General features: G+C 43.6%; 1 protein-coding gene across 1 annotated transcript in view; it reads left to right on the plus strand.

Annotated features, from left to right (window-relative positions):
* Nucleotides 1-8,151: 8,151 nt before the first annotated feature.
* mgat3b (beta-1,4-mannosyl-glycoprotein 4-beta-N-acetylglucosaminyltransferase b) overlaps nt 8,152-19,239 on the plus strand; it is a 40,510-nt gene continuing 29,422 nt past the window's right edge. The window contains exon 1 of the mRNA XM_079554071.1: nt 8,152-8,674. The gene's annotated coding sequence lies outside the window, so the exon portion shown is untranslated. The remainder of the gene's footprint in view (nt 8,675-19,239) is intronic.

Below are 19,239 nucleotides of genomic sequence, written 5' to 3' on the forward strand. Positions count from 1 at the left end.
GGTGCATTATAACCGTCTAATGCACGGCTCCTCATTGTTTAATCCTTACTTGAAAAGTAACTAAGCAATAAACTTTCCTCGTTTCTCCTCTGGAAAAGTAGCTCTTTAGAATAGAATAGAATAGAATTTTATTGTCTACCGAGGTAGAAATTCATCTTTGGCTCACCGACACACAGAAATATAAGACTATGGACTATACAAACATGCCCAAAAGGAAAAAAATAAAACAAAAACACATATATAAGTGGCGATTCTGTTCAGATCGCTGCTTCATTCAGGATTCCCACAGCACAGGGGACAAAAGATTTTAGCCAGTGGGACTGTATCACCTCCTAGAGTTCAGAAGCTCAAACTGAGGGTTCAGAGGGTGAGCAGAGTCAGAGGCAAAAGCTCGAGCCTTTGTCAGTGTCCTTTCCTTGTACAGCTCACTCAAAGGTCTCTGAGGTCTTCCCACATTCTTGGAGCCCATCGACACCACCCTGTTCAGTTTGTGTTTTGTTCTGCAGGTCATGTGATTGTAATGTTCCACCTCATGCAGTGAGGTGGAACGTTAGAACACTTTCAACTATTGATTTGTACACAGATTCTAGAATTTGTGGACTGACCCCAATACTGCTGAGTTTCCTCAGAAGGTACAGTTGCAGAACACCTCTTCAGCATTGCTTTGGGAGTTGATCTGGGCGTCTAGGATTGTGCCAAGGTACTTGAAAGTGCTCACTATCTCCACACTCTGACTGTTGAGTGACACATATGTAAATTTGTGTTGTAATTGGAGCAAGATGTTAAAACAAGTTCCTTGGTTTTGGCCACATTAATTTGCGCCTTGGTGTGGTCTTGGTAGACCCCCTCAGCTGACGGGTTGTTTGGATGCAGGAGACCAATGAGCGCCATGTCATCTGCATATTTTAACAGTTTGAATTGAGTGCTATTTATTTGAAATTGGTTTGTAAAAAGACTGAACAAAACCGGCGACAATACACTGCCCTGTGGACATCCAGTGCTCACAGTGAGCTCGTCTGATGTGCTGTTCTTGACACAGACCCTCTGCGGGCGGCCGGAGAGCAACTGTCTGATCCATAAAAGTAGTCCTGAATTGATGTTAAGGTCAGCATCTCTTTAAAAGGATATTAATCTTCACTAAAAGCCAAACTAAAATCTAAAAATAAGACACAAGTAAGGTGTTTAGTGACAGTGTTCAGCTAAAGCAGCAGGGCATCGTCTGTGCCTCTTCTGCCTTTGTAGGCAACTTGGAGTGGGTCCTGTAAAGTGGCCACTGAAGATGTCACGTGATTGGCCAACACTCGCTTCATAGTTTTACAGAGATTGGAAGTTATTGCAATGGGCCCAAAGTCATTGAGTGCACTTGCACCTGCACGTTTAGGCAATGGCCTAGTCTTTGTGAATTTCCAGGCTGAAGGCACAGCGTGAGTGTCCAGAAGCAGCTGAAAGAGCCTGTGAAGACCTCGTATAGTTGGTGAGCACAGTCTTTCAGAAGCCGAGCCTTCAAACCGTCTGGGCCTGTACTCTTGTTTGGCTGCAGTTTAAGAAGGCTGGACAGGACCTCAGTGCTGCTGATCACCATAGATGGCATAGGTGGTAGGTTACAGCAGATCTCATTACTCTCTAGACTGTCATCTGTGGTGTCATATCTACAATAAAACTCATTTAGTTCGTTAATCAAATCTGGGCTATAACGCCCCCATCTCCACCTTTTTCTCTACCCATTAGTGTATTTAACCCAGCCCAGGCCTGCCGGGCATTGCCATTAAAAAATGTATCTTCAATTTTATTGTTATAGTCAATTTTGGCCTTTTTAATTTTCCCTCTTAACTCCCTCCTTTTTTCTTGCACCTGTTCCATATCACCAGAGAGAAAGGCAGCCTTCCTCTCAGCAAGGCAACATTTAAACTCCTTTGACACCCAGCATTTGTTAGGGAATATTTTGATGGTTTCAGTCACATTCCCTTCACAGAATTTTATGTAGGAGGTTTTTGTATCTGTAATTTCATCAGTGTCATTACCGGAGTCAAGAAACTGTCCCAATCCGTGTCCAAAAAAACAGTCTCTAAGTTGGTCTCTAGTACCCTCACTGCATACTTGAATCTGCTTTGTGACAGGCTTGACCCGACCATCTCCTGACCATCGCTCTGTATTTAGGCAAGAGATGGATAACATTATGGTCGACCTTCCGAGGGGCAGTCTACGTACTGATGGAGGGTGGGCAGATGATCTAGGACGACTTTCACATGAGTTAAAGTCGCCAAGTATGAAGACGTCGTTGTAGCTCCTCGCTGTTCTCTCCTCGCTGTTCTCTCATCGTTTGGTCCCGGTACATATGCGAGGATAACCGTGACTTGTCCAAAGGTAGAAAGGCCTGATGGACACTGTCAGAATCTCATAGTCCGGGGTGCATACTTGTTCTCGGACACAGAACTGTGCAGCCCAGTTGTTTTTGATAAACATGCACAGCCCTCCACCGATAGATTTTTGTGAGCTCATCTCATCTCTATCGGCTCTAATTGCGGTAAACCCGGAGAGGCTTGGAGTGGCATGGACATGGTGCAGTGTATTGTAGTCAGCCAACATAATAAAAGCACCTAAACTCTTCGGACTCCGTGTGTTTGCATGCCCAGTTGCCCACGTCAAAATGATGCGTGAAGTTTAGGGAGTTAACCCCGGGAGGAGAACTACCCTGCCCTGGAGAAGACGGATCTCCCCTGTGTCTCCCAACCAAGGTTAGGGGACAAAAGCAGGAACGGTTAACACTAGCTCCCAGGTAGAAGCGCCACGATCCAGAGGAATGTCCAAAGGGTCCATGTTAAATCCTTGTTAGTCCCAACGTGGATGGTAGTGTCACGTTTCACACATGTTCAGCCATCAACAGAAATGAAAGGTTCTTAGAATAGGCGACACATAAAGACCAAAAACGACATAATCATCGGACTATGCTCCATTTCACAAACGAAAAACAAAAAGAGTGCATTGAATTGGTAATAATAAATAAAATAGCAATAAACTCAATATTATATCTATTATTATTATATCTATGTAATAAACACACAACATACTCAGCTTGATTTAGATGAATTGCCCAGGTTTCCTCAACCACATAACCAGACACGAGTTTGTTTGACATTGGAAGGACCGATGCCGCCAAAAGCTCCGCGAGGGCGAGCTTCATCGTGGTTTTCCTCTTTAGCTTCGCCTCCAGCGCTGTATTGTCCTTTTCACCAGTAAATTCAAAATAATCTAAGTACTTCCACCCTGTGAAAACTCTCGCTGATAACGTTTTGGAGGACACACACTGGCTCTGTGCTAATGAGACGAGTTACTGATTCCAAAACGGAACTAGTACTTTATTACCTGCAAACGCAGAATTAACTTCTTACTTTTCTTGGAAAAAGTAATCTGAGTACTCTAACGTGTACTGTAAGTGCCCCGCTGCCTTTGTGAATATTGGTGTGACGTGAAAGTCAAAGTGTAAAGTGAGAGTAATCCTGCCTCCTGTGTAGTACAATCATCCAACAACAGTGATCCGTATAAAAGTGCCTGACCTTTGGATCTGATCACATGGTCAGTATCTCACTCTCATATAAACACAAACATCAGATATGACTCAGGTTCAGGGCGTGGCAGGTGACAGATGGGAACATGAGAGACGTTCAGCTCATTGTTAGAGTCAAATCCTTGACACTGGGGTCAGTGTCCTTCTGGGTATTTGGATTTGGATTATGCAACTTTTTATGTTAAAATAAAGTCGATATGAGGATCAATTTTATTTCATGTTTTTGGGATTTCTTGGCGGTTTTTGGAATGGAATGTGTAACCATGGATAAGGTTTAGTCAGCAGTGAAAACAGATCCTGGAGCATCCTACAAGCCATCGGGATGGTAAGTGAAGGTGCTATGCTAACCACACAAGCATCCACTGGGTCACTGAAAGGTCAAATACTTTTTAAAGGCTTTTTACATACTGAGCTTAGACGAGTTGATGTGTACCTGTCTGGTCTTTGTGTGTGCCCTCAGTCACGCAAGACCAAAGATGTTGTTAGCATTTGGCCTCTCCCAGTATATTCCTAGGGCTCAAAATGGGGTGAAGTTAGAAACGAGCACGCTCTTCCATGGGCACAAAGACCAGACAGGTACGTATCAACTCGAACTGGCCTGTTCCTTTAAACCTTTTTAAAAAGGACACATTAGTTGCATTTTTTGCTAAACATTATTAAGACAATTATATTGATGTTTATAGTTTCACTTCCTTATTAGACACTGACAGGAAGTGACATAGACAGAGGCAAGTGCCGACCATGTTGTCTCAAACTGCTATGGGCAGATTTGATGTATTTTGAGTTATTTCACGACTCTGATAATTGTGACTGACTTTATGTCAGATCTGGAAAGAAAATAATGTCTTAGCAGTGTTTGAAACGTTGTTCCAGTTTTAAAGGAGGCACATTTGTTCATGGATTTTCCTCTGTCAAACACAAATCATTCACTTCCATTATATCAAATGTAATTTGTTTCCTGCTTTAAAACCAATATTTATTGAACATGGGACAGTGATACAATGAGTGCTAACCACTGAACCCCGGGAATGAGTGGAGAAAACTGAAATAAAATGATCATTATTACTTACAACAGATGATGTAGATCTAAGTAACCAGGGTGACGGGTGGGGTCAGGGATTAGGGTCAGGAACGGACGCTGTGATTATAAGTGATTATACGTTTTTGTTTTTTTCCCACACACAGATCTCACACATAAGTAAAGAAACTAAAAGGTCTTGGCTTTCAAATGAGGTATCACATTGGCATATATGCTGCTTGTGCATGGCTAACCCTAAGTCTAAACCTAACCCTGGAGTTTAGATCTTGGCCCGACCCAAAATTCGGGCTGGGTCGGGCCAAGATGTCATGCATGGGTCGGGCTTAAGATTTTTTTTTTAATTAAAAACATTTTTAATTATTATTAATAATAAATAGTGTTGTCATGGCGATGTGAAAACAGGAAGCAACCTCCCTCTCTCCTGTTGCAGCTTATTTTTTTGTACCTTTTTCTGCGAGCTGCATTTGTTGTTTCTGTTCCACATGGTTTTTCTGGATACTTTTGTACGTCTTTTTGTGGAGGTTTGGTGGATATGTTTGCTTTGAGAATCCAAAACGGACCTCTTTGAAAGTACAATATATAGTCAGCTAAAGCGACTATATATTTATACACATTTTTGGCATCTTCAGACCCTACCCTATAGGTGGCTCTGACCCTAACCCTATAGGTGGCTCTGACCCTATAGGTGGCTCTGACCCTAACCCTATAGGCGGCTCTGACCCTAACCCTATAGGCGGCTCTGACCCTAACCCTATAGGTGGCTCTGACCCTAACCCTATAGGCGGCTCCGACCCTAACCCTATAGGTGGGTCATGCACTTTAAAGACACAAACAAATCCCGGCCCGTTATGGATTTGATGAAGTCCTATTCAAGCGGCAAATATCATCTTATTTTCAGAAGAACATTATCATAAATCTGTCAAAGGGAATGACATCTTTAAAGGTACAAATAACCCATGGGTCAGCCAGCCAATCAGAAGTGGGAATCAGTATAGAGAATGACCAATCACAGAAGAGTATCCCAGCTGACTTGAATATGAAGAAATGGGCCGCTTGCCGGCAGTAGCAAGTCAAATGTATTACCATTTTAACATCATTCGAAGGATACAGGTGAAACTCAGAAAGTTTGAATATCGTTTAAAAGTTCATTTATTTCTGTAATTCAACTTAAAGCAGAACTAAGTAACTGGTGCCCCTAGAGGCCATCAGCGCCTCTGCAGGTGGTGTGTTTTTAACTCATTAATTGTCAGTGAAAGACCATTTGTTTCACTTAAATTTGGCTGTAAAGACTGTTAAAGTGGCGCTAGCCTGCAGCTAGCTTTGCCCGTTAGCCTGTTAGCTTCTTCTTCGTGATTCCTTAGGCCTTTCCGAAACCGCTCCCTCCTCCCTCCCCCTCCCCCTAACACTCAGTTTGTGTGAGTGGAGTTCTGAAAAGCTCCTCCTCAGCGAGACAGCATCGATGCAGACTTAACCGGTGTGTGTTACACCGGAGAGCAGTCCCACGAGCTACACGCACCAAACAACATCAGTTCCACGTTTATTTAGGAGCATCTAAGTGTTCATTCTAACATCTTTATCGTCATATAAACATTTATTAATGAAACAGAAAGCGACAGTGAGACTTAATATGATTTTATTGGGAGAGGGAAAGTTTTCACTTGTGAGTTTGAAGAAGCTAAATTATATAATGTAAATACGACATGTTGTAATCTGAATTACTCTGGAAACTCATAAGGGAACTTTTTTTTTTATTTAAAAGTGAGATCAGTCGTACCTGTGATTTTTTTTTTTTAAATTTAAAAGTGAGATCAGTTGTACTTGTGATTTTTGCAACAATTATGGGCTGTGCAGTCCATGTTGAGTGAACCTCAGAAGGTCCCTCGCTGAGGCCTGAGTGGAAGGGTGTAGGGTAAAGGAGGAGGGAATGGTTTCGGAAAGGCCCCATTAGTGTGTATTGGTGACTCCGACCCAGTGCAGGAAAGTTGCAATTGTGGTTTTCTGGCCAGGGACACCAGGGGGAGATGAAAGACCCCCAACCATCCCAATAACACTTGTATTACCCCCCCAGAGGGACTACGGGAAGGATTTATTAAGGTAAACAAGTTACTTAGTACTGCTTTAAAATGTGAAACTAGTATATGATAAAGATTCAGTACATGCAAAGTGAGATATGTCAAGCCTTTGTTTGTTATAATTTTGATTAGGGCTGAAACGACTAATCGATTAATCGATGACTAATCGATTATTGAAATAGTCGACAACCATTTTAGTAATCGATTAATCGTTTAGAGCAAAATAGAGCAAAAATTACATGAAAATGTAGTAGGGTGAATATGGGTAAAGTGGGACAATGGGTAAAGTGGGACACTTAACTTTAATCATGATTATTAATGTGTCATATTTTATTGCTAAAAATACAAACACACCCATTAATTAGAATGTGCTGGATAAGAAAATAATGGTTCTGTGCATATAACTTCACTTCATATGTGGTGGCAAACCATAATCTACCACCAAGTAGTAAAAAAGCAGAGGTCTGTCCAATGACATAGCATTTGTGGATTTATGATCTTAAGGTTATAACTTTTTAAAACTAACAGACATGCAGATTTTTGTTGATAAATTATATAAGGGAATGCATCTGCAAACAAAACATCTCAAAATCACATGTTTATTCTTTATACTTTTATTTTTATAAGAGATTTTATCACTGTCCCACTTTACCAATGTGCTATTGGTAAAGTGGTAAACTCATATTGGCAAAGTGGGACAGTGTATTTTTGTGGAAAATCCTGGGTATTAGGTGTTTCTTTAATTTACACATCTGCAAATTAGATCAATTTAACATTTAACATGTCTGACAGCACAGGCTACACATCAGACACAGGTCCATGATGGGCCAATGTCTCACACAACAGTTAGAACAACCATTAACTGTTATTATTATTCATAACCTCTTCACATATTCAAAAAAGTAGTTGCTACAATAATATTAATGATTTTGAATACAACAAAATACCATTTTAATAGTGTCCCACTTTACCAATTACAAGTGTCCCACTTTACCAATAGCACCTCAAAAAATGTATCATTGGACCAACCTGTGTTTGAGGCAAAATTATAACTTCTGTGTTAAACATTTGACTTTTTTTCCTCCACTGGTGTAAAATAGACATCTAAAGCTTTTTAAAAATATACATTAAAGACTTTGGTATTTAATTCCAAACCAAAAATGAGGTGGAAACTGAATTTTCAAAAAGTGCCCCACTTTACCCATATTCACCCTATTTTTGATGAAATCCTACTTTGTTTTTCATAGTAAGTGTATGTAGTGTTTTGTGCATTGTAAATTTCATGAACATCTGTCTGTGTCTCATCCAATCAGAAATCAGAATTAGCAACAAGCATCAACACGTCCTCAAGCGACGCCACAAAAACAAAAAAAGTTGTAAATGTACTCTGTATAGTTCAGTGCAGGCCCACATGTGTCCTCTGTTAACACATGTCCAAAACAAGGACAGAACCACCGACCAGCGACACCATCTGATCTCTCCTCTGCCTGGGGTGTGAGTGGCGCCCCCTGCTGGCCGGCCCTCGCCCCGTCTGTGTGAGATCTGCAGCGGTTTGTAGCTCCGCCCCTGGCTCCCCGCGTTTCCTTTCACCTTCTCCGCACAGCACCGCCAGGCCGTGTCGGAGGATGTGTGCATAGACCCCGGACCAGAGAAAAGACCGAGCAGCGGCTCTGCGTGTGGACCGAGCGGCAGAGGAGGAGCGTCAGCGGGCTGCGGAGGAGAAGCGACGCCTCGGCCGCAGCAGCAGGGAGGTGGCTTCGGGGCTGTAAACAGGAGCAGGCGGACGAAGGCATCACTGGAGCCGCTCCTCCATCCTCTGCTCTGTTGTCGACGCTGCGATGCTCGTTCCTCTGTAGGATCAGCGCTAATCCGGGCCACAGCCGCTCCACAGCCGCGCCGCGCAGCATCAGCGCCACGGGCCGCGCTCTGCGGCCGTTATCCGCAGCAGCGCCATGCCGTAGACTCAACATGAAGCTGTAGCACCGCGGGCTCCGATGGGTAAGACTGGGGGCACTGCTGTGAGGGGCCGGGGAGGAGGGGGTCACTGCGAGGCCTTTGTGCGCTGCTGTGGGTGTAGTCACGATGCTTCTGCCGGACAGCCCACTGTTTCTGCCGGACAGGGCTCTGATTCTGCCGGACAGTGTCTGTTTGGGTGGAGGCCGGACCAGGCCAGGGCCTTTGGCACAGGTTGTGTAGCGGTGGGGAGGTCTGTGGGGTCCCGCTGCTGTGCGCTGCAGAGCGGCTCACAGCAAGTGCAGCCCCACGGGTCAGCTCGGGTCAGTCCGTACTTAGAAAGGCGTCACAGCTCCTTCCGTAAGGAGGGTGGGCAGTGGTTGGGGCTGTCGGGGGTAAATGTCTGATACACTTTGGGGGCGGCCATGATCCGAACACACTGGACCCTGTCAGCCTCAGACCTGTCACTGTGACAGTTATGCCAGAGTCAAAGCAGAAGGAAGTCACGTGGGGCTGTTGTGATAGACTGACAGATGTGACTATTGGGGGGCAGCAGCTCTGCACAGTGTGTTTGTGGGTGAGCAGAGCCTGCATGGCTTTACTCATTTCCCTCACTCACTCTGAGCACAAATGGGATCATGTAATATTTACAAAAAAGAATTAGATTCAAAGAAAGTTTAAAAATGTGTTTATCTTTTCTTAGATTTCCTGAACTCAACTCAGACCAGGAAATAACAGCCAGGAAAGTCCCATGTGTTGAAGTGTCTGTTCAACATTCTGACAAAGGAAGTTATGGTTGATAGTTTGTGCTCTGAATGATGAAAATGCTGACTTTAATGAGCAGAATGAGACAATTTTGTTTTACAACAGCAGAAAGTTTGGAGCAAAGACCTGCAGCGTTGTGTGTTGTGGATCATAGTTCGTAGTATTTGTGATGAGTTCACGCAGTAACAATAGTTGAGCAATGTCATAATCCAGGAATTTGATTTAACGTTACTTTGAGTCCAATGCGGGTGATAAGGGTTTAAAAAAATGTGAATTTGTAGAACTTACTGTAGTTTACTGACTTTATTTTATGATTTAATATTGACTTTTTTCTAACATGAAAACATTGTATAAGAAGTGTCCCAAACTGCCTATCATTTTGGTGATTCAGAGGGGATTTTGGTTCTCTTTCCAAATAAGTGGAACAAATGTAATTGTGCCCTATTTTTTTGCATTTCCGAGCTGAGTAAAAGCATCAGGAGCCAGACCTGAAACAATCCGTGTGTGTTAAAGTCGTGTTGTTGTTGACTGGGAGCCTGTAAAGTGTGCAGTCTGTAGGCGCCACCTCAGGGCAGCTACACTACACCACTTTTATGCCCCATTTTGCTGGAACTCTCAGTTGCGCCGAGTCTTCTCGAGTCGTGGCTCGTTGAAGGCCGTCACACAGAGTCGGGTCGCGTAGTGTGTGGGGGGGGGGGGGGGCACGGCTGGCCTTGTGTTGGAATCGTGTAGTGTGGGCAGCAGAAAGACGCGACTAGACTGGGTGATTTTATCGCCCCAAAGCGAACTCACAGAAAGCAGCGGCCAATGACAGAGGGAAAGAAAGACAAAACATCAGTCAAAACAAAACGACTCATTTCATGGCCACGGCGCCTCACGAAACAGCACAGCTTTATATCGCCGAAAGTTCACCACAACCACCTTTTCAAGCTACATTTGAACCACGAACAGAGTTTAACCGCGGCACTTACTGAGTTTGGAGACGGACTGTTCAGCTCCTGATCTCCGTTAGCTTCTCCCCGCTGTCTCCTCCGCCTCGGGGCTGAGGTCCGTCTCCTTTTTTTATTAAATCCACTGAATTACGTCCCACATCTTTTATCGCTGACGTTCATCTCCATTTTGACAGAACTATAGGCTGAAGCTCGTGTGTGTGTCGTTTTGTGTGAACCCCCAGACCTTCTATAATTGCACTGAATCCAGTTGTGCAGCGTGGCCCCCCCATTCTTTCTCACATTGTATAAGACTGGAACAGTGGTGTTGTGTGAGCTGACCTTGTTAAAGAGTGTCTGCACATGCGCCCTGTGTATATTTCTCCCGCCTCTGACAAAGGTCACAGTCTTTCGTGCTACACGTGGATACCAAACATGTCAGTATTTGTGAATGAATAAGCGTGGGAAAGATCAGGGACTGAGAGAGTTTGGTCTGTTCTTTTTACGAGCTGAAAGTAAGCCACTTCCTTTACACAGCATTGAAACTTGGGTCTAAAGATAGAAGATTAACGGTTCCTGATTTCGTGTTTGTGAGCGTGCGTGCATGTGTTGAATATATAAAAAAAAAAGAAAATCAATAATGTGGCTATAATGTAATACTGGGATGTTTCCTTTGATATTTGGAAAGTGACTGTATTATAAATACTCTCAAATGAAGTATATGAATTTACCAGAATACAGGTACTCAAAATGAGTATTCTTCATACATGTATTTAGGGCTGCAACGAACGATTATTTTTACGATTAATGGATTGATCAATCGCTTGGCTGTGAATGATGTAGGAAAATTTGATGTTCTTAAATGTTCTTGTCACATGAAGCTAAAGTACGTAAAGGACATGTGGATGGACTAAACTTAAAGTTGTCGATGAATTGATGAGTCGTTTCAGCCCTGCATGTATTCAGTTACTCCCTCAACAGTGTCATGTGATCACTGTCGGCACAACACTGTTCAGTGGCTCCGATTTGAGTCTTCCTGAACTTGTTTCTGTTCTCTTAAATGATATAATAATAGAAAAGGCAGTGGACATCAGCAATCAATCAAACTTTATTTATAAAGCGCTTGTTACACCGAAGGGTATCACAAAGTGCTTTACAGATTACAACATTTAAAACAATGTGCCTGGCACAACCTCCCATATATATATATTATATATTAGGATTAAATAAATACATTAGTCAGTTAAAGGCTAAGCTAAAAAGGTGGGTCTTGAGCCTGCTCTTAAAAACATTCTGGTTCTCTGCAGCCCTGAGCTCCTCCTCAGCCCTGAGCTCCTCCTCAGCCCTGAGCTCCTCCTCAGCCCTGAGCTCCTCCTCAGGTGGTTCCAGAGGCGAGGGCCGTAATATTGAGTCTTTTTGTTGACTTTAGGATTAACTAGGAGACCCCTGCCGGAGGAGCGAAGGGGCCGTGAAGGTTCGTAAGGTAAAAGGAGTTCTGAAAGATAAGAAGGACCAAGACCATTAAGACATTTAAAAACCATTAAAAGAACTTTAAAATCGATCCTGAAACACACGGGGAGCCAATGCAGCGATTCTAAAACCGGTGTAATGTGGTCCCGCCTCCTGGTCTTCGTCAGGACATGAGCTGCTGAAGTTTGTAAAAGTTGTAGACCTGAGATCCTCTTTTTGGGAAGACCAGAAAGCAGGGCATTACAGTAGTGGATACGACTGGTGATAAAAGCATGCATGAGCGTCTCCATGTTGGCCCGAGAGAGAATGGGGCGGACTCTGGCTATGTTCTTTAGATGGTAAAAACCTATCTTTGTGATATTCTTAATGTGTGGAATAAATGCCAGCTCAGAGTCAAAGATCACACCCAGGTTCTTCACCTGTGAGGAAGGATTCATAGACAGTGACTGTAGTTTGGGTAAAAGTCTCTCTCTCAGGGCCGATGATTAACATTTCAGTTTTGTCCTGGTTAAGCTGGAGAAAGTTTTCTGCCATCCAGAATTTGATATCTAAAATGCAGTTAAAAAGTGCATCCATTGGCCTGGTGTCATCAGGAGACATGGAGATGTATAACTGTGTATCATCAGCGTAACTGTGAAAATTGACCCCGTGTCTCGCCAAGAGGGAGCATATACAGATTAAAAAGCACTGGGCCTAAAATCGAACCCTGGGGCACACCACATGTAATTCCATGCACCTCAGAGGAGCAGGTATCCACACCTACCATGAACGTCCTTTCTGTGAGGTAGGAATTAAACCATTTGTGTACAGCACCGGAGAGGCCCATGTGTTTTAGACGATGTAGTCGACTGTATCAAGAGTATCTTATTCATGAGACTTTTGGGTTATTTTTATGATCGGTGATTATTGTGGAAAAGAATTTGTTTCTTGCATTTCTTATTGCTGTATTGTAGGTCTTTTGTTGAGCACAGAATATTTGATAATTTATCGTTATTTTGCATTTTTTGAAGAAGCTGAATTGTTTGAACACAGTGAGTGCCACTACACTCTGTTTGCAGTTGAAATGTAGACAAAGTTGTTCTTGTCACCGTCTGGTGATATAATGTTGTGCTGTTTGTTGTGGTCTTTGTGAGACTGTGGCCAGTTGTTTGTTCCGCTGTTATGACAGAAATGAAAAGGGAAGCAGCGACAGTATTTTTCTGTGTGTTTTGGCCGCTGCTTTCCATTGGTTAACTTTTGGGACGACTTTGGTCTAGTCGGGTCTTTCTGCCACCCACAAGTCCAGGGGTTGACGCCCCACACTATGTCTTTAACTAGTCGCCACTCGGGAAGACTCACTGCGACTAAAAATTATAGCGAAACTGGGCTAAAAAATCATGTACTGTAGTATGTGCTCATCTTTAGGAGAAGCTCAAAGTCCCAGAGACAAAACGTGGATGTCATTGGTTGCAGCCAATAACAGGACTGTCATTCAGAGATCGTAATGCCTGCTGGTCATTCCCATCGCTGATCGTGTGAAGGGCTGCTCAGAGCTCTGCGATACCCGCTCTCCTTCCCATCATTAAGATAAGATAAGATAAGATGATACTTTATTGATCTCACAGATGGAGAAATTGCATTACATGACATGACATTTGTCTGCCATTGTCCTCCGAAAGCTGAGCTGCCAAAATAACAGCACTACGGGCAGTTTCAGTCCATTCTGTCATTTAGTGAGGTCAGTGTGTGCGTGATCGGATAAACCTTCCAGGGCAGAGCAGTCGGGAGGGTGAATGCCGAGGTTTTGGATATGGACCAGTTGCAGCGCGGACAAGAGGCTTTGTGGAGAGTCGACAAGGGATGGGTACAAAACCCCGATATCATAACTGCCCCGGTCCAGCCCTATCGGTCTTTTTAAAGGGGCCGCTGTGTTGCTGCTAATCACACATTCTCACAAAAAAGTCTGTCTCCGCTCTCATGAATGCGTTCACTGCATTAGATCTGTTCATCCCCCTAACCCCACACGAGAGCGCAGGGTGTCGGCCCATGTCCGCTTTCTTCCTCCCTGTCCAGCCGTGTGCGCAGCGAGACAAGTGCGGGAAAGATACGTGGTGTTAAACATTAAAAACGTGCTTATTCTTCTCTGAACCCCCCCGAGCTGCTGCTGCTAACCCACTGTAGAAAGCGAAGCGTAAAAACATTGTATTGAACAAACAGACGAGCCACGTGCACTTTCTTCTTTCACAAATACTGGAACTTAAGAGTTTCGGGTGGAGTCTATATGTGAGTGCACGCTTGTGCGCGCTCCCACGTGCACATCAGCGCGAGCCAGTGTCGACCCACCGGACACAAGCTGACAGGCAGAAAACAGGCTGCGTTAAGTTTTCATTTGGACTCAGTCCCCAGAGTTACAGCCAAATCTAAAAAACAGCCCGGTTTAATTTGCAAACCAGCTTTTTCATTATTTCTGCCGTAAGAGAGAAACAAAGAGAAAAAAAAAAGATGTGCCCGAGGTGCTTCCAGGTCAGCTGGGCCAAAACAAACACACCCCTGAGCGTCTGAACAGACGTCATGTTTGCGCTGCAGCTGTGAAGATGGAGCTCGTTGTCACCTATTCTGGACACACCTGTTCTTTATTCTTACCTAACGATAATGTCACGAAGAAACAGAAGCGCGTTTGTCTACAAGGACTTTATTCAACCTTCCTAAAGAAGTGGCCACTTGTCAGAGGTTGTTTTTTCTCCGGGATTCGGCGACTTTCACCAAAATAGTGTTTTTCTGTGACTGTCACTGATGGATGTTTGGTGAACCTTCGCCTGAATCAAAGTGGATTCACTTTTATAACCAACGCCCGTCCCATAATGTAAACAGCGATGGACCAGAGCGGTGAGTCAATCCAAACGTGCGTTAGCGTATTAGCAGGTGTGTTAGCCCTGTATGAAGCTGTGTTGCAGATGTCGACTCCTTATAACTGCATCGTGAAGTAACTTCACTTATTGCTGTTTATTTATATTACGGTACAGCTGTATGTGCAGAGAGAGTGGGCGGAGTTAACTGAAGCGAAGCGTTGTGTCTTCCGGGTTTGAAAAATACCTCCAGAAAACACTTATATTTATCACAAAAATGAGTGCTCCATAGTGGTAGAGGTACAATATATCATATAAATGCCTATACTTTACTTTGGAATGGCTAAGATAGCATGATTATAGATCCTTTGATTCCCATATTAAGTGTATGTGCAAAGTGGAAATAAATTAGGTCCAAATAATGTAGAGTAATAAAACATGAATACAGGCCCAGGATTAATGCCTATACAGTAGCCTCTATCTAACTTTTTTCTTTTCTTTTAAAGCACAGATATGAGTACTGTGAAAGTACCAGATCAATAAGGAGTATCGATATGAGTAGTAGTATCGATAAATCCTTAACAACCCACCGTCGACGTGTATCCCCGGTAATCACCTGGCACTGTGCGAGTTTCAGTGGTACAAAAAATCCCCTTCAACAATCCACCATGAACAAAACTACGATACGAGTTCAAAGGAGGTTCAGAAAGAAGAGCTTTCTCCAACATATCCCACGACCATTTATTTGCAGTGCAATGCGAACGCTGGAATGATGCACATCCTGAAGGCTCAAGGGGACCACCTCATGACATCAGCAGGTGGGGAGGCAAGTGTGCTCTTTAGAAGGCGATACATAATCCTTCAAGAAACAAATAGAGTTTTCCATAGATATAGAGGGGGCTGATTGAATGCAGATAAGCCCAGGATGAAAAACAAGAACAAAATTCAAAAGTTATTCTCGTGGGCAACCCCTGTTAAACCTCAACCTCAAGAAAGTTTAAAGGAGCTATATCATGCTATTTTAGCCATTCCAAAGATAAGTATAGGCATTTATATGATATATTGTACCTCTACCATTATGGAGCACTCATTTTTAGGCGTTTTCTGGAGGTATTTTTCGAACCCGGAAGACACAACGCTTCGATTCAGTTAACTCCGCCCCCTCTCTCCGCTCATACAACATTACCGTAATATAAATAAACAGCAATAAGTGAAGTAACTTCACAATGCAGTTATACGGAGTTGACATCTGCAACACAGCTTCATAAATGGCTAACACACATGCTAATATGCTAACACACAAGCTAACCCGCGTTTGGACTGACTCACCGCTCTGGTCCATCGCTGTTTACATTATGGGACTTGCGTTGGTTATAAAAGTTAATCCACTTTGATTCAGGCGAAGGTTCACCAAACATCCATCAGTGACAGTCACAGAAAAACACTATTTTGGCTGATAGTCGCTGAATTCCGGAGAAAAAAACAGCTAACCCTTGTAGACAGACGCGCTTCTGTTGTTAGGTAAGAATAAAGAACAGGTGTGTCCAAAATAGGTGACAACGAGCTCCATCTTCACAGCTGCAGCACAAACATGACGTCTGTTCAGACGCTCAGGGGTGCGTTTGTTTTGGCCACAGCTGACCTGGAAGCACCTCGGACACATCCTTTTTATTTTTTTTCCCTTTTTTTCTCTCTTTGTTTCTCTCTTACGACAGAAATAATGAAAAAGCAATTTTACAAGTTAAAATCAGGCTGTAAGACATTACATTACAGACGCCGAGCGCTTCCGTTCCGCTGTGACGTCACAACTGAGCACGTCAGTCGTTCACCAGGAGAGGGAGGAGCAGCTGCTCAGAGAGCAGGATTCAGGAGGATTGCTGAGAGCTGCGTGAATGAAGCCACAAACCACTCTGGGGTGTTTTTGATAAGGAAATAGCATAACAACATGGCTAAAAGCTCTAAAAAGTCGATTTTGCATGATATAGGACCTTTAAATCTGACATCATAAAGTGAGTGGTGATAAAGACTTTAGCAGCATGTGTCTCTGTAAAACCTTTCGACAGACTGCAACCTGTCTGTGCAGAGGTGAAACAGGGACATCCTGTGTGAAAGCGTAAACTGTGTAACACATTTTCATAAAGCGCTCGTGTGTGTAGTCCAGCTATGAGGAACTTACTCAGAATGAGTTCAACGAGCTTCGTAGTCCAGCCGTCTAATCCAGGGCCAAACCCTGGGCTCGAGCTATTCTGATAAACAAGAGCACTTAAAGGCTGAATCCAGGTCTAAACCAGGAACTAATCCTAAACCCACCGGACCTGTGCTGTGCTCAGAGTGAGTTCTTCACTTGTTATTTCCTCTGGCGCTCAAGCCCATTTGGGGGCAACAGTGGCACAGAGAGTGGAGCGGGTCGTCCTGTGTCTGCAGTGTGCGTACACTGGTGAGTGAATGGGTGAGCGGTTCCTTGATGTAAAGCGCTTTGAGTGCCTAAAGCAGGTAGAAAGGTGCTATAGAAATGTGACAATTTCAAAATCCTGACCAGCATAAATAGGTTTTCAAATTTGGAATAATATCTGACGGTGGCGCAGATGGTAGAGCAGGTCGTCTCATGATCGGAAGATCAGGGGTTCGATTCCCACCTCCTGAAAGTGCACACTGTCGTTGTGTCCTTGGGCAAGACACTTCACCCACATTGCCCCCAGTGTGTGCGTACATTGGTGTATGAATGAGAGTATGAATGGGTGAGTGGATCCTTGCTGTAAAGCGCTTTGAGTGCCTAATGTAGGTGGAAAAGCGCTATATAAGTTGAGACCATTTACCATATCGATGGGGAGGTTCTTTAGCCTCAGTTATGCAGAAATGACCTTAAAAGCTCAGTTACCAAACGTTAGAGGAGGCACTAAGCTTTTAAATGAGGAATGGCAGCCCAGGTTGAGTGGTTGAGGTGCTGGGGAATGTGCAAGCTACATGCCCTGACTTAAGGTGCACCTGAACGAGGGTGACGGACGGTGGGAAGGAAAGTGAAGTAAGGTGAAGTAGGGCGGAGGTGTGCCAGTGTGAGAGTGCCCATGATCTTAGATTACAGTTGTTAGCAACATAGTCAAAATCAAGTTGAGCCACATGCCTACTACAGCCTGGTTATCTGGAGCAACCCATGAGTCAACAGAGGAGAGTGCAACACACCCTTACAGTATCAGTGGGTATCTGAAAGCACTGTTTCTGTAATATTCATATACAGTAACTCTTGATCACAGTAGGCCTACAGTAACTTACCTGTTCACAAAGTGGGAGTTGGGACCCCCGGGGGGGGGTAGCGGGACTCTGAAGTGGGGGAGACAATATTTTTTAAATTGTGTTTTGATGTATTTTTGATTGAAAACGATGTATTTTGGTAGGGCTGGGCAATTAATCAAATTTTAATCCAATCGTGATTTTAATAAAGGTCGATCACGACAATAAAATATGGATGGCGTAATGCTGCAGGGCCTGTCAGGTCAATCCCAGGGAAACACTCGGCCCAAACAAACAGGAAGCACAGGACGGCACATGCGGCAGCCAGAGGAGAGGAATCTGTGATTTTATGTGTAAAATCAGCTACAAAGTTGTGCTAACTCGTCTAAAGGGCAAAACAGAAACACACGAGGAGCTGACAGAGGAGCAGGACTCAGGCACGGGGATGAAGAGTTTACCTTCGAAGAGGAAAACTATCGAACGCTATTTGGACCATGTGGATTTGTTTTGAGGTTGCATCTGTGGATTAGCTGGACTTCTAACAGTAAATTGTACGCTTCACTCCATGACGTGAGGCTAGAAGTGTGGAGTTTGTTTTTGCTGCGAAGTTGGCTGCTTTTAAACAAAAAAATCCAATCGAAAATCGAGATCGATCAATATGGAGAAAATAATCATACCATCGAAAATCACCCAGTCCTATATTTTGGTAAAATTAGGCCAAATGTAAAAATACAGTATCCAAACTAACATCATTGAACCAGAATGTTAAATGTTTTGCGCTATACATTATTATAAATGTAAATCACATATTACAGAAAAGAGTCTCGAGTAGTTGGTTGAGTGAATTTACAGGTCGTGGCCTGAAAAGTTTGGGAACCCGCGCTAACTGACAGCAAACGTATAGTGTATTGTCAGTTAGCGTACTAAGTGTGACATCACAAACAATAAGTAGCTACCTGCGGGTCAAAACTGCTGAGAGCTCCATAGATATAGCAAAAAAACGCAACTTCATCTGAGTCTCCTGCTGAAATAACAACAGATAGAATGCCAAAAACTGTTTTAATATAGCTGACTCCTCTGACTCACATACCCTACATTAACATACCCTACGCTAACCCCACACTAACATATCGTACATTAACATACCCTACGCTAACCCCACACTAACATATCGTACATTAACATACCCTACGCTAACCCCACACTAGCATACCCTACATTAACATACTCTACGCTAACCCCACACTAACATATCGTACATTAACATACCCTACGCTAACCCCACACTAACATATCGTACATTAGCATACCCTACGCTAACCCCACACTAACATATCGTACATTAGCATATCCTATGCTAACCCCACACTAACATACCCTACACTAACACACC

Source organism: Gobius niger (genome assembly GCF_951799975.1).
Source record: "Gobius niger genome assembly, chromosome: 3".
Taxonomy (NCBI): Eukaryota; Metazoa; Chordata; class Actinopteri; order Gobiiformes; family Gobiidae; genus Gobius; species Gobius niger.